The sequence below is a fragment of the Peromyscus californicus genome, unplaced genomic scaffold (assembly GCF_007827085.1).
Source record: "Peromyscus californicus insignis strain IS unplaced genomic scaffold, ASM782708v3 Scaffold_17__1_contigs__length_78620276, whole genome shotgun sequence".
Lineage (NCBI taxonomy): Eukaryota > Metazoa > Chordata > Mammalia > Rodentia > Cricetidae > Peromyscus > Peromyscus californicus.
In genome coordinates this window covers 57217102-57230747 of record NW_026294469.1, presented here as the reverse complement: position 1 = coordinate 57230747, position 13646 = coordinate 57217102, and positions in this window count along the sequence as shown.

Genomic DNA, 13646 nt, shown 5'->3' with positions numbered 1-13646 from the left:
CCTGTTCCTCTGGATCATCTGCCCAGATACCATCCACCTTACTATACTGAGAGTAGATTGTAATTTTGGGTTTATCTCACACATCCAGAAACAGCATCTTCATGTTCCACCAAAGACCATCACAACAAGCCACTCATCAACAGCAGCCCCCTCACACACAAGTCTAGGTGCAACCTCCCCTTCCAGCTCAAAGACATTGGAACCAGCTGAGAATAACCTCTTCCTAGAGGCTAGTGTTCCAGGCTGTTGTGGATATAGCAGGGAAAGAGGACCTGAGTCATGTGGAGAGGCATCTAATTACTTTGGGCAACTACCTTTTAAACAGGTAATACAACTATGGTTTTGTTGCGTTAAATACATTCTGGGGTATACTTCTGGTGAGGAAGAATTTCTACTTTGATTAGGTACTAATGAAAGCTACGTGCTTGGAACTACAATTTTTGTATAATGTGTAAGTGAAAGAACATTGCATGGGCAGCATCTGGCTCTATGTGAGTGCTACGCATTGACGCTAATGGGTATCTCCACACCATACTGTGGCTTGTGGCCCTTTATCTTTGTGTCATGAGTAGATGAGTTGATATAGTGAGTGGCAGGAAGGTTTGGGACACTGATTTTTATACTTTGATAATTAACTAAAACGATTATATTATATGCAAACGTAACTGGAGCAATGTGAATATATCCAGCAAAACTCTGACATAAATGCCCTCTCAACTCAATTTGCTCTTCCAAAATATGACAATGGCTATCCCAACTGTCCAATGCACAGGGAAGGTGTAGCATGAATTGCAAGAAGGTCTTATCAATAAAAAACAAACCTGGAGCCAGGTATTGGGGCGAATGCTGGAAGATCAGAGAAGCAGAACAAGCCACAGCCACCTCACCTTGCCAGTTCCTCAGTTGATCCTGTTTCCTCAGACTGGAAGCCTCTGAGTCCTCATCCAAATGGATCTCTGCTGAACTGCTGCTAAAAGCCTAAAAGCTTAACCAGCTCTAGTTTCTGGTTTTTATGCCTTATATACCTTTCTGATTCCTGCCATCACTTCCTGGGATTAAAGGCGTGAGTCACCATGCCTGGCTGTTTCCAGTGTGGCTTTGAACTCACAGAGATCCAGATGGATCTCTGCCTCCAGAATGCTAGGATTAAAGGTGTGAGTGCCACCATTTTCTGGCCTCTATATTTAGTGGCTGTTCTGTTCTCTGACCCCAGACAAGTTTACTAGGGTGCACAATATTTTGGGGAACACAATATCACCACAGGAAGGTGTAACAGAGGTATTTCTCAGATGGAAAGAAACTGTGGTCTCAATCAATTGTGTCAAAATACTTTATTGCTGCAAATTAAAAATAAAAAAAAATGACCATGTATGCATATTGCCAGGATTCTTCCTACAGCTCTGCAAGGGGATGTGCGATTGTCCCAAAAATTTAAATTCTTAACTCATGACAATCATAATAAACATTTTTCTTTGTGTACAGGGAACATTAGATGTTCTTTCTCACCAGTGTTGGGGAATAAGTCAGGATATTTCACAAGTCCTCTCTGCAGACATGCCATTGCTCAGGTCTATCTGCTCACTATTTGAAAGTCATTACTTAGAATGTGATAGTTGGTGGTACACAAGTGAGGTTTATAATGAGGCGCTCTCTCTCTCTCTCTCTCTCTCTCTCTCTCTCTCTCTCACACACACACACACACACACACACACACACACACACACACACACACACACCAAAACACTGCTTAGAAAACTCAGATGTGCCAGGCGGTGGTGGCACACACCTTTAATCCCAGCACTCGGGAGGCAGAGCCAGGCGGATCTCTGTGAGTTCGAGACCAGCCTGGGCTACCAAGTGAGTTCCAGGAAAGACGCAAAGCTACACAGAGAAACCCTGTCTCGAAAAAAAAAAGAAAACTCAGATGTGGAAATGGGCAGAAAGGATGCAAAGGGACTTCAGCATCTAGGGTATATGCCTCTTTTTCTCTCTGAATATTCAATCATCCTTAACCTCCTGTAGATAGACACTGTATTTTCCTGAGACAAACACACTGCTTTTCTGAAAGCTAATTTTCATATCAATTTACATGCTTTGTATATGTTGATATATATGATTAAAGAATAGAGTTACACATCCCAGTGTTACCTGAAGGTTACCAGATGTTCTGGGGTCTCTAATTCTAAAAACAAAACAAAACAAAAAAATGACCATCTAGCAGTTAGCAATCCATTCATTTAGGTGTATCTTCTCTTTAAATTTTACAATTCCAGGAAAAGGATGGAGAAGTCAAAGATAACACACAAAGAGGCAGCTGCCCTTACAGCCCCACTGCCATTTCTATCTAATGGTGGCAAAGTAGTATTGGAACAAGGGTCCCTTTCACATGACTGCTGATGGCATTAATTTCAGTCTCTGCTTTGAGACCCCCTAAACCTGTTTGTAGTTTCTAGACTTCATGATATATAGAATTTTATTCAATGGCCAAGAGGTGACCTGAAGGGAGGGGACATGCTACCTACACCAACCAACATCCATATTCCTTTTCTGTTCTATTTGCTTTGTTTTTTTCTTATTTACCATCCAACATCAACCTGATTTGAGGTTAAAAAAAAAGCTATTATCACATCAGGAGGCACTCATCCCTCCTCTCTGGTATCAGCATAATCTCTATGTCCTAAATCCTTTGACAGTTAGATTTTTAAAGACCAAATCTCCCCCACCCCTTTTCTTCAAATAGTCATTTTCTTGCATTGGAAAGACTGACTTTTCCATACTCTTCATCATAAGTTTAAAATACTAATCTGTGTCTCCTACTGGCTTCTTTGGCTTTGGTTAATTTATTTAATGGCATTGAATTACTGAGAAAGAAAATTCATAGTTAATATCTTCATAATTCATTTAGACATATTCCTGCGAGTTTGGAACTTCAATTTTGATTGACAATTTTCTAAAGATAACATGTTAAACAAGACTACCAAAATTTTGACCCATATAACACTAGTTACTAATTTTCAAAATAATGTACATGGAGCTACAGAGATGGCTCAGCAGTTAAGAGCATGTACTGTTCTTACAAAGGACCAGAGTTTGGTGCCCAGCACCCACATTGAGTGGCTCACAACCTCCTGTAACTTCAACCTCTGAAAATTTAACACCTCCAAAAGCATCTGAACTCACATATACATACCCCCACATGACACACAAGCATATATATAATCAAAAATAATAAAAGCAAATCTTTAAAATGGTATATATGACATGTGACATTCGTTTTTATTTATTCACTTATGTAAGAATGATTTAGTGAGTAGATACTATATTATTCTCCTGGGAATTTGTATTTGAAAGGACAAGCAGAGGTCACAACTAATAAAACTTAGAAGCTTGGAGATGTAAAGCATTAAGGTAAGACTTCTGAGGGTAGCATACTAGTTAGCTGGCTCTCATGTCTGTGAGCCTGGAAGTGGGTTTCTAGAAAACAGAGATGGGGAAGAAATACTTACACCTTGTTGTGTTTGGTTAGAACACTCAAGGAATCCCCCTGCCTTCCCATCTAAGAAGCATTGCTCTGTCTATCCAGGCTTTCCTAGGAATCATGATGGTTCCCTGTCTGCTCACCTCCATAAAACTCTAGTCTCCTCATTTTTGTCTTCTCTGAGACATTCCTTATTGATGAACATTCTCCCTGTTGCAACAGGCAGATTAAAAAATATCTCTTTAATTTTCCAGGTCATTATGCCTTTGACACTGGCTTGTTCTCATTAAACAGTGACCCCCCTGACTTGTGGTGAAGAATTATGATCCCATAACCAAGATGCAGAAGCAGGGAGTGGTGGGCACAGAAGGATCCGGACAATTTCTTCTGTGGGGAGGACTGTTCTAAAGTTAAAAAAAATATATAAAACTGTGAGTGGTCATAGCTGTGCTTGAGTATCCATGGATGGAAAAAGCAGCCTGGGAAAAAATAATTTCCCTGAATTTTGCAGCGTTCAGCAATGAACTTCATTTTATTAAAATCAAGATCTACATTTAGAAAACTCAAACTATATCCAGGTGAAATAACCCATGAAGAGCCATGCTTAGCACATTCACAGACGTTTGTTTGTTTGTTTGTTTCAGTTTGTTTTTTTTTTTTTTTTTTCAGTTTCTCTGCATAGCATTGACTGTCCTGGAACTCACTCTGTAGACCAGGCTGGCCTCAAACCCAGAGATCTACCTTCCTCTGCCTCTCAAGTGCTGGGATCAAAAGCGTGTGCTACCACCACCTGGTCATCATTCAAAGACTTTCTAAAGCAGCACTCTGACAACGTGCACAAGACCTGTGTAAGCTCAAGGCACTAAGTCCCACCCCTAGCTAGGGAGCTATTGGCAATTGATAGGTGCTGGGAGAGTCAGAGTCAGTATTATTTAAAAGTGTTGCCGCTAGTAGGTCAACCATACTCCAGTGGAAGGCCACACATTCAAGAACATAGGGGCAGCACAAACTGGAGTCAATGAGGTGTTTTCGTTTTCAGAGGACATGGAGTTGACTGGAGAGGCAAGATGGATGAATCTGGAAGGAGTAGAGAAGGAAGAGTGAAGACAATCAAAACATGTTGTATAAAATCCTTAAAGAACTAAGTTTTTAAAAAAGACATCAAAGAATAAAATGAAATAAAGGCACTTTGTGACTCTCAGGGGTTTGCAGACCACAGATAGCAAGTGGCCAACTTGGCTTCAAGTAAAAATAGAGACATGGAGAAAAAGAGGTTGACTTGGAAGCTGGAAAGTGTCCCAGTGCCTAGAACTGTCCCACCAGGACTGTCATGAACTGAGCCCCTTAAACCCTCTGCCACCCTGGAACTGAGAAGACAGCCAAGCCCCACAAGGGGTCTCTTTACTTGGATCCACAGAGGGGAATAACCCTAAACTCTGACCATGTCTCCATCCTCGCCTTCTGCACACATGGATACATACACACTGCGGTGGCTTGAACAGGTATGACCCCTATAAACTCATGTGTTTGAATGCTTGGCCCATAAGGAATGTAACTATTAGAAGGTATGGCCTTGTTGGAGTAGATGTGGCCTTGTTGGAGGAAGTACGTCACTGTGGGAGTAGGTTTCGTGGTCGCAGAAGTTCAAGTCTTGCCAGTGTGTCTCAGTCTCTCCCTGCTGCCTGCAGATCAAGATGTGGCACTCTCAGCTCCTTCACCGGCACATGTCTGCCTGTACACTGCCATGCTTCTTGCCATGATGATGATGGACTAACCCTCTGAAACTGTAAGCCAGAACCAACTAAATGATTTCCTTTATAAGAGTTGCCATGGTCGTGGTGTCTCTTCACAGCAATAAAAACCCTAAACTAAGACACACACACACACACACACTATCCTTGCCTTCTACACACATGAACACGGACATCACACATATACACACTCTAACAGCTACAAGCTCTCACACACTTATATAGGCTCACATTCATCCATACATATACTCTTTCACACAGGCTCCATCACACAGCTATATACCCTTACACACTCAAATGCATACTCACTAAAACACTTATACACACCTTCACACATTCACATCAGACTCTCACAGTCATTCACCCACACTCACACTCCCTCAGACATAGACACTTTACACACCTCATACCTGCTCACACTCTCCCTCATTGGCTTGCACATTTCTTCACACATTTATATCATGTTCCCACACTCACTCCTACACTAACACTCATTCATCCACAGGCACATATCTCTAGTTTCACTCAAAGCCCCCTAGTTCACGATGAACCTAATCCTTTTAGGAGAAAAGAAAGGAAAGTTTCCTTGGAGAGGGTTGCAGACCCTTTCCTAGGGACCCAATGGAGGCAAAGGAGAAATAATGGAACAGAAGAGCCAGGAAAAGGTGAGCCAGTGCTAACTCTAACTCCTGGATCCTTCTTTTACCACCTGGATGTGCTACCTGCACTGGAAATTCTAAATTCATGATAGTACAGATGCCACCATTATAAAGATAAGGTATTTTATAAATACAAGGGAATGAATGCTTGGGTCATATATTAAATGCCATGGCAAGTACATACTCTATCCTCCCTAAAACCATCCAGGCTACCACACATATGCGTTAGAAGGCTTCTACAGTTACTTAAATAGCGTCAACTTAATGCCTAGTTAAAGTGTTCAAAAGCCGCTTTGTGTCACTTGAGATATGTGACTACCCTGAATATAGTGTCAGTGACTCACGCATTCAAAGAGCAGTCACTGTCCTACGCTTATGAAGGATTTTATTTCAGTTCCAGAATTCAAAAGGAAGTTAAGATTATTATCTACTATTTAAGACTAGACAAAACATGCCCGCCGTTTTATTAATCCTTAAAATTCTAATAGGGGAGGGAACACACTTAGAACTTGGTTTTCAAGCAACCCTGAAAATTTTATATCTCAGTGTCTGAATTTAATTTCCTTCCCCGAGATCAAAGTGTCCATTACTGTGATGGGTGTGGAAAGAACTGAGTGTGGCTAGATGAAAATGTCCTGTGTGTATATTAGTGATTTATGTTAGATGCGGAAATGAATTGTGATTTTATGGAGGGGAATTATTTTCCCTTCTGTTTAATATTTAGGCCATGTCTCCTCTGGCATCAGAGCCTGGTATCTTTGTCCTCCTACTTCACACTTTCCATAAGCCTTCTGGTTTCACAGCAGACACATTGTAAATCTTCTCCTTCTAAGTGTCCCACATATGTTTCATTAAAAGTGTTTGTTTCTTTGATCAGCTTGACGTTTTTAATGTGAAAAAATAATAACTCTGTCGCTTGGCACTTGAGAATGTATGGGCCACCGAGTGAAGAGCCGTGTGCTGAGTGTGCATGCACCAACCGTGTTGGAGTGAAGCCACACAGGCTCTCCCGGGCCATGGCGCTGCTGCCTCCTCCAAGGCCGTGGTGAGCACAGGGCAGGTGGGACAGAAACACTCTTTGTTGTCTGTGTGCCAGGGCTAAGGTAATGTAGCCCCACTGACCAGGCTTACAGACATTCGCTGTCCCATGATTCAAGAGTCTGGAAGATCTAGGGGTTGGAGAACTGGCATAGCCACTTTCTTCTAGACCCTTCTCCTTGAATAGTACGTGGTCATTGTCACTCTACGTCTCTGTATAATGTTCCCTCTGGATGTGTCTGATCTCCCCATTCCTACAAGGGCCTCCGTAACATTGGACTTGGCCTCTCCCTAATGATTTCACTTTCACCCCTGTAGCTCTTCAGAGATTCTATCTCCAAACACAGCCACATTCTGAGGTACTGGAGGCTAGGATTTCAATGCAAGCATTTTGAAAACCCACAGCTCAGCTGTGGATACCCGATACTCGTAAAACCTTGGCAAAAATCAATGAGGACGTAAAGAGGAGATGGACAGACAGAGTCACGACAAATCCCTCAGCAATGCAAAGTGGCCGTTTCAAGAGCACTGGACTCCATTTACTAAGGGGCGTGACTCACGCAGAGGGCTGGGCACCAACACTTCAGGCAAATTAAGGCATCTGCAGGCAAGGGCAAGGCAAACTCTGAGTCACGGGTGAAGGTCTATTTTAGGTCTCTGGCCCTCTAAGGCAGCCCATTTCCCAGCAGGGGGAATGATGCCCTGTGTGCTAAGGATGCTAATTTGCCTCTCCTTCCTCATCCTCCACCTCCTCCTCATCCTCCCATGCTATCCTTGCTGTTGGTACATTTCACAGAAGCCACCATTTACTCTTAGCCCTTGTCTCCAGGGGTCCAAATGACTACACTCCCATGACATCCCTGACACATAATTTTTACTGAACAAAGGAGAGTGCCATTTAAGCTCACTGTCCCTCCCCCAGCCTGACTTTCTTCAGGGAGTAAGGGCACTCCCCCACACATTAGGAATCCTGGGTTCTCATCTGGGTCCTATAGTGTTCTCACCCGTTTACATATGGACTCTTGGCTCTCTGCTACATTTTATGTCTTCCTGGTCTACTACGGCTCTGAAAATTTTGGTATGCATGTCAGAAGTTACTTCACATACAGAATGGACCTGTTTGGATCAAACCATTAGATTTTTCTCGAGTACATAGGGTATTACTTCTAAATTTGATTTCACTTTTTTCCCCTCAGATCTAAGTGGGCACAATTAGAAAACGAGAAGACACTGGTAGAGCAATGCGCACCCTTCTTTCTGCTTTCCAGTGACCAGCTTTGCTCGTTCAGCCCTGTCTAAGAAAGACACACTTCACATCTTTCATTCTCTAAATACAGCTATCCATGACTATTATCATTACTAATTCAGTCTTTTTATCTATTAGCTTACACAACTACAAAGAAAAGGAAAACACTTGGTGGCTACAAGATGCCTTACACAGTCTGTACACACAGGCGGTGGGCTTCTCTGATTGACAGTCCCACAGAGCCCCATGTAGTAGGAGCAGGATGGGTTCTCACAGGGGGAATGCTGTACAGACTGAAATGACATCAGCCCAGCCAGTGGGGGATGGATTCTCTGGAAGGAAGAATAAAACTAAATAGTGTATGGTCATTTTCTCTGAGATCTCTGTAAACAGAAAAGAAACTCTATGTGACAGGGAGTTCTGGTCTAGACACTTCCACTACCCAGTTATGGAAGGGGAGCTTTTCCTATACAGTCTTATTTATTTGTCCGGGACTTGAGAACATCACACTCTATTATCTCTACAGGACTTCTGGGACTCGAATTATCCCTGAATGACTAAAAGGTAGAAAATTTGACTCTAAAATTCACTAACAGCATGAACGCCAGAGGGTCCTTTAACCTCTTTACACCTCATTTGTAAATCAGGAGCAATACTGTCTTATGCTATTGAATAAAATAGTATCTGCAAAATAAGGTGAAAACAGCGTTAATAGCTAGCACTTATTGAGCATTTTATATGTATCACAAATTCTACTGAATTATTTCTTGTAGGTGTGTTTCTCTCTGTTCTGGTTGTTCAGCACTACCGAATGAAGATTCACCCTTCACTTCTTTTTCCTTTTATCCACTTGCCTCTCTGGTTTTCTGTGATATCTGAATAAATACAATCACAGGCTATTTACACATTAGGGGTCAGAGAAACCCATGAGGAAGCATTTTTAAGACAAGGCTATGTATGTCATAGCAACAAAACATTAAGAAATAAAGACTGAAATGATAAAAAAAATTAAATGAGAACAGCTAATGAAGGCAAGTCACAGACAAATTCAAGGAAAATACAAAATGAAAACAAAATGCTATGATTTACCTCGCCATTGGAACCAATGAGCAACCAGATTTGGAACTGGAGAAAACTAGCAACTAATGTGTGGGACATACTTGATACACTTTCCTTGAATTTGGAGCTAAAATTCATAACGATGAGAACCATACTAAAAATGTTAGGTTTAATGCTTGTTGTAGTTGTTATGAACTGTACATGGAAACCGTACATGGAAACTATACATAGAAGCCTCCCACCATAAGCTCATGTGCTGGCAAAATTTGGGGAGGTTCCGGAAACTTCAGGAAGTTGGTTGTACCTAGAATAAACAGAAAACTAGAAGCATGCTTTTGAAGAGTATACCTGTGCCACCAATTGGCGGGCTAAGGGTTCTTTTGCTTTATCTGTCTAAAAATTGTGAGAAAATGGTGCGTCTCTGTCTCTTACGGATTTATCCTTCTTAAGTGGGTTCTATGTTCTTCCTTGTCATCTCCTTTCCTAGTTCTGCTGCCTTGCTTCTCCAGGCCCCAACAGCCCTCGAATGGTTTGACTGCTCCTTCAGCTGTCAGGCAGGTACTGACAGACCTCTCTCCCACTCAGTAGTCACTGCCTGGACCCCAGATGGCTGCTCAGGTCCACCACTCACCTAGTGGTGACAGGTCAGTGGGGGCCAGCCAGGCACAGGTATCTGATGCCACTCCAGTGCCAACTGGATTCAGGTTTGTAGGCATCAACAGTCAGTGCCAGCTTCCTGTTCCATTCAGGGCTCTCACCCATGGTACTAAGTAGTGCAGGGTAATTTGAAGTTATGAGGATTAAATATAATTTTGTAAAAATTCAGAAGCAAAACAATTACTCGAAAAGTCACAAAATAAATTCAAGGGACATGCACGCTACGGCTGACCAGTGAACCAAATGATAAGCCAAAATTCAGATCTCAAAACTAGTGAGGTTCTCAACGTTTGTGTCTCTTCCTTAAATTCTTATGTGGAAGTCAAACCGTTCATATGATGGTATTGAGGGAAAGGGTCTTTAGGAGATGACTGCGTGAGGACTTTGCTCTTATGGATGTGATTATTGCAAAAATGAACGGATAATAAAAATGTGGAACAGGTACGCTATGGATACTATTTAGCAGAGAAGATCATATTATGTGAGGTAACCCACACCAGAAAGGCAATTGTCTCATGCCCTCTTTTATCAGAGGCTCATAGCTCCAAATCTGCATATCCTGGAGCAACTACAGAAACCAGCACAGTAAAAAAGGGACCACCGCCAGGATGCATGGAGCATGAGAGAGGGGAATAGCAGGGTAGAGGTAATCTGGTCTGGGAAATGAAAAAAACGACAAAAACAAAAACAGAGAATGGCTCTAATTGGGGAAGAGGGCGAGAAGAAGAGGTAAAATAACAATAAGGATATCTGAAACGGTTATGAGGAATCATACTATTAACTACCTACCTCCAAAAAAACCTACACTACACATCAGTCTGTGAATAAATACACACACACACTTGAAAAGAAATTTTTCTCATCTGTGCTGACAATGTTCCCTCCAAGATCCAAAGACAGTCTAACAAAAATCCCAATACCAGGCATGAGAAACCCTCTTTTGAGTTGTTGGTCAGAGTTGCCAAAGACTCCCAAAACATTACAGACTATTGCTACTGACCTCGGTAGCCCTCCGAGGTGAAAGGTAAGCCCTAATATTGAAGATATTATACACTTTAGACACAGGGCCCAGTGGCCCCTGAGCTGGTATTGACTTAAATGCCTCCTCTCTGATGACTAGCTTTCACAGTACCAGAAGGCACCATGCAAGCTTCCAAAGGATGGAAGCAACCAACAGTCCTACCCAGCTCCGATGCCTATAAACTACACAAAGAGACCAGTATGGCACGATAACTCTAAGAGTGCAGTAGTAACACACATTCCCTACTGGTAACCAACAGCTTCTACGTGTCCTTAAGGCCTGCTCAACAAGACAGGAATCTTGCCTGGTCCTGGAAACCTAGCCGACTACCCAGGCTAGCGACGTCACAGATCTTGGAGGAGAACCTAGAACCTACAACTTCACTAAACCTCACCCCTAATCAAAGAAATGTCTCCTTGCAACAGATGGAGCCCATTACAGAAAATACACAACCAATCAAAATGCAAAATTGTGGGGCCCAGTCCCATTGGGTACATCTCCAATACAGCTCCTGAACCTAAAGATCGAGGCTCATTGCAGAAGAGGAGAGGGAAAGACTGTAGGAGCTGGAAGATCGGGGAATTTACTGTTAGGTTGTTTCTCCTAGGAAGGTCAGAAGCTACACCCAGGGAACCTCACCAACACGGCTGTTTAAATACCAGCTGAATAGTGACAACAATATATGACACTAAGGTGGATGGGGTTGGGGAGCTCAGTCCCACCAAAAACTACGGACAACTAGGGAATGCCTAGAGTGGGAGAAATAGTCTTCACCAGAGAAGAGCCCACCAATTGGTTATCCAATACCATATAGTAAGCCCCCAAAATATACATAAAAGCAACATCACATAGGCTAAGCAGGTTGTATTTAGATGTTTAGAAATGTGTGTGTGTGTGTGTGTGTGTGTGTGTGTGTGTGTGTGTGTGGTGTGTGCACGCCTATGTGTAGGGAAGGGAGAAATTATGTAATTATATTATAATCAAGAAATAAAAGAAGTAATAAAAATAATAAAAAGAAGGTAACTTGTTTGCTCTGTTGCCACGTGGAGACACAAATAGAAGGCATCACCTGAATGGAGCAGATCATGACTCAACACTAAATCTTTTGGCACGATGACTGACTTTAGATTTTCCGAACTCTAGAACTGTGGGCAGTAAATTCTAGCTGTTTACAAATCACCCATGCTAAGCTATTTTGTCATAGCAGCCTGAATAGACTAAAATTGTGGTATGAAAGGGCTGGTTTGGCATATCAGGTCTAACCTAGACACCCAGGGTAATTAAAACACCAGGAGGGAAGTCTTAAGATAGAGATCCCAATTTCTCTCAGTCTCATTGTTATGTTAGAAATGTCTCTCTGAAAGCAACGACCCTCTCGACTTTCTTGCTATGTCTTCTAGAATCTCACATTCCATAATTAATTTCCCCTTGCCCACCAGCAATAATTACTACTAATAATAATAATCCCATAATGCATTTCCCCTTGCCCAACATCACTCTTCACGCCATCTCCTGAATCTACACGTTCCCACACAGCACTGGCCCAGTGGTCTTCACTCATTAGTATGGTGCCACACTGCTCCCATGTCCCACGTCGGGGAGGATCTCCAGCTTAATGCCAATTTATTTGGAGAAAGTGACCTTTTTCAAGACTTTAACTAATCATGTAGCTGGGAATATGGCTCAGTGGTTAAAGTGCTTACATTGCAAATGTCAGGACCAAAGTTGGGATCTTCAGAACCCACGTAAGTGCCAGGTGAACATGGAGGCCGACCTGTGTTCCTAGCCTTGGAAGACACAGACAGCAAACTGGAAAAAAAAAAAAACCTAGCCAAGTGGCCAGCTCTGTGTTTAACTGGGGAACCCTGCCTCAATAAATAAGGAGAAGGAACATAAAGAATAATCTTGAACATCAACCTCAGGCCTCCACATTCACATACACCCACACACACTGATGCCCACACCCATGTATACATACAGGCACACACATACACACACCACATATACATGAAGAAAAATGAGTTATTATTACAAAAAAATATTCATGGTAAATACATGAAAGGAAAGGAATATAAATTAGATATGAGTTACGGTTTTATTGAAAGGAATATAAATAGAAAACAAAATAAACGTCAAGTTTAGCAGTAGCTTTCTCTGGTAATAAATGGCTTTTTTTTCTTTCTTCCATTCATATTTCTAAAAATATTTCATCAGAAGTATTTCAATATTTAATTACCTATTTATTTATTTTTGGTTCTGTGAGACAGGCTCTTACTGTGTAGCCCTGGCTGGCCTGGAACTCACTTTGTAGACTAGACTGACCTTGAACTCACAGAGATCTGTCTGCCTCTCAAGTGCTGGGATTAAAAATATGGGCCATTTGCCAGGGCATCACTGTGTAACCCAGGCTAGTCACAAATGTGGGATCCTCTTGCTTGATGTCCCAACAGCTAGACTTACAGTCGTGCATCTTTATGCATAGACATAGCTTGTTTTTATTTGTTTGTTGACATAGCTTGTTTTTGATAAGGAATAATTTATATAACGGACATAAATCTCAACTACACATTCCAGTCGATATTTATGTGTATAAATACTCAGGTAACCACTCCATAGATAGCCACTATTTCTACCTCAAAATCCCTGCCTCGAATTCCTCTCAGGCAGCATGGCTTCCACACTAATCACACCCCTGACCTGAGTCACCTCGGGTTGGTTTCTACAGAATACATACTAT